Source organism: Procambarus clarkii, chromosome 66 (assembly GCF_040958095.1).
Source record: "Procambarus clarkii isolate CNS0578487 chromosome 66, FALCON_Pclarkii_2.0, whole genome shotgun sequence".
NCBI lineage: Eukaryota > Metazoa > Arthropoda > Malacostraca > Decapoda > Cambaridae > Procambarus > Procambarus clarkii.
Genome location: NC_091215.1, coordinates 21,356,073 through 21,358,572, shown reverse-complemented (window position 1 = coordinate 21,358,572; position 2,500 = coordinate 21,356,073). Strand labels below are relative to the sequence as shown.

Genomic DNA, 2,500 nt, shown 5'->3' with positions numbered 1-2,500 from the left:
AAGGAATCTCTTAGGAAGAACTGATTAGGCACACCACAACAGGCAGGTGGGCCGGTCTTGGAAGATGACGTAACGAGGGATAAGAATGTAGATTCAAATTATTACTTATTACAAATATTCTGCACAAAGAAATCACAATTGCGTGACGCATCAAATGAACAAACCATGTCGTAGCTCAGTCGATTAAGGCAGCGTCTGGGATGCTCTCGGACGCAGGTTCGAATCCTCGTCACGGCCCTTGTCGATTTGTTTATTCTGCACAAAGCCCAGGAACCAACCCGTCTGCCTAACGGAACGTCGCATTTTGGCCTATACTCTACAAAAGGCAAGAAATTGTCGTACTAGAAAAGTGTAGCGGCTGGCGAAATTGACATACTGTCCCGTTTTCTGTTCTGGGTCCCCTGGTAGGTTAGGTTAAGGGCACTTTAGTACGACAGTTTCTTGATGGTGGGAAACTTTAGAAGGACGGGCTGCAGGAACATAGACTACCTTATAAATTGATCAGCTCGAATAATAATGAATCCAAATGGATAACCGTGAGTCTTAAGAATCTTAGATGCAGAGTAAAAGCTATGGACGAAAGGGTCAGGAATAGGGAAGTCAATCTAGAACAACAATTTTTCAAATTAGTTAAAAAAATTTGAAAAGAAAAAGAAAAGCAAATTAGAAAGTATGAAGTACGTATAGCAGAGCAAGCAGACAAATGCTAAAGTTTTTTCAGTTATAGTAAACAAAGATTAGGGGAAAGGACAGGTCATTAATTAAAAACTAAGACGGTTAGGTAACTGATTATGACAAATTAGTAGTATTTTAGATAATTTATTAGCTGTGTATTTACTAGAGAAGAACTTAATATTATGTATCGTGGTGAAGGGGACCCTCTCTTCCCCCTTCAGAGCAGGAGAGATTGCTGAAGTAGAGAGAATACAGAGAACATATACAGCACACATAGACGAGATAAAGCACCTAAATTATTGGGATCGTCTCAAAGCTCTCCAAATGTACTCACTAGTAGGAGACGAGAGAGATAAGAAATAATATACACCTGGAAGATACTGGAGGGCCAGGTTCCTAATCTACATAGTAAAATAACAAAGTACTGGAGTGAACGATATGGAAGAAAATGCAGAATAGAACCAGTGAAGAGCAGAGGTGCCATAGGCACAATCAGAGAACACTGTATAAACATCAGAGGTCCGCGGTTGTTCAATGTCCTCCCAGCAAGCATAAGAAATATTGCCGGAACAACTGTGGACATCTTCAAGAGAAAACTGGACGGTTTACTTCAAGGAGTGCAGGACCAACCGGGCTGTGGTGGGTATGTGGGCCTGCGGGCCGCTCCAAGCAACAGCCTGGTGGACCAAACTCTCACAAGTCAAGCCTGGCCTCGGGCCGGGCTTGGGGAGTAGAAGAACCCCCAGAACCCCATCAACCAGGTATCAAGCATGACAGGTCGACTAGTTTACTGGTTACCATGAAGGAAGTTATTGACAAAAATAAAAAAAATAAAGCCAACAAACTCCCCATAAGTAGACGAGGTGTTTGCCAGAGTGCTTGAAGAACGTAAAGAAGGGCTTTTTGAGCCCTGTGTGAGCCCTCTGTGAGCCCTGTGTGAGCCCTCTGTGAGCCCTGTGAGAGCCCTGTGTGAGCCCTGTGTGAGCCCTGTGTGAGCCCTGTGTGAGCCCTCTGTGAGCCCTGTGTGAGCCCTCTGTGAGCCCTGTGAGAGCCCTCTGTGAGCCCTGTGTGAGCCCTCTGTGAGATGCGAGAATCGTATACAATCCAGGAGAGGTAAAGAGAGCAAAAGGCCATCAGTGAAATAGAGCGATGTCCAAAATACTTTTTCTCCTATGCAAACTCCTGAACAAAAACTACCTCCAGCACTGGGGTCCTGCACAAGGGTGATGGAACTTTCAAAAAAATGAGAGAAATATTGAGGCTACTGTGTGATTTCGTTTTCAGTGAACCACTAAACGCACAGAAGATCCAAAACCCAAACGAATTATTTTTTAATGCGATACCAATATCGAACCATTTATATTGGCTGTCACCCTAATCCCACTGGATTTTGTAGATTTCATAGACAGCATGCCACTACACTCTGGACCAGGCCTAGACTCCTGAGGGCCAGATTCACGAAGCAATTACGCAAGCACTTACGAACCTGTACATCTTTTCTCAATCTTTGGCGGCTTTGTTTACAATTATTAAACAATTAATGAGCTCCGAAGCACCAGGAGGCTATTTATAACAACAACAACAGTTGATTGAGAAGTTTTCATGCTTGTAAACTGTTTAATAATTGTAACCAAAGCCGTCAAAAATTGAGGAAAGATGTTACTAAGTACTTGCGTAACTGCTTCGTGAATCAGGCCCTAGGAACTCTACCCCACCACACACACACACACACACACACACACACACACACACACACACACACACACACACACACACACACACACACACACACACACACACACACACACAGTGAAGATCGCGCCAC

The 2,500-nt window shown here is 43.8% G+C and overlaps 2 protein-coding genes across 5 annotated transcripts in view; one reads left to right on the top strand and one right to left on the bottom strand.

Moving 5' to 3' along the window:
• The window catches only part of LOC123769351 (potassium voltage-gated channel subfamily KQT member 1), an 874,235-nt gene that overhangs the window by 595,441 nt on the left and 276,294 nt on the right, over positions 1-2,500 (bottom strand). The gene's annotated exons all lie outside the window — the stretch shown is intronic.
• LOC138355255 (extracellular matrix protein A-like) overlaps positions 1-2,500 on the top strand; it is a 34,842-nt gene that overhangs the window by 26,057 nt on the left and 6,285 nt on the right. The gene's annotated exons all lie outside the window — the stretch shown is intronic.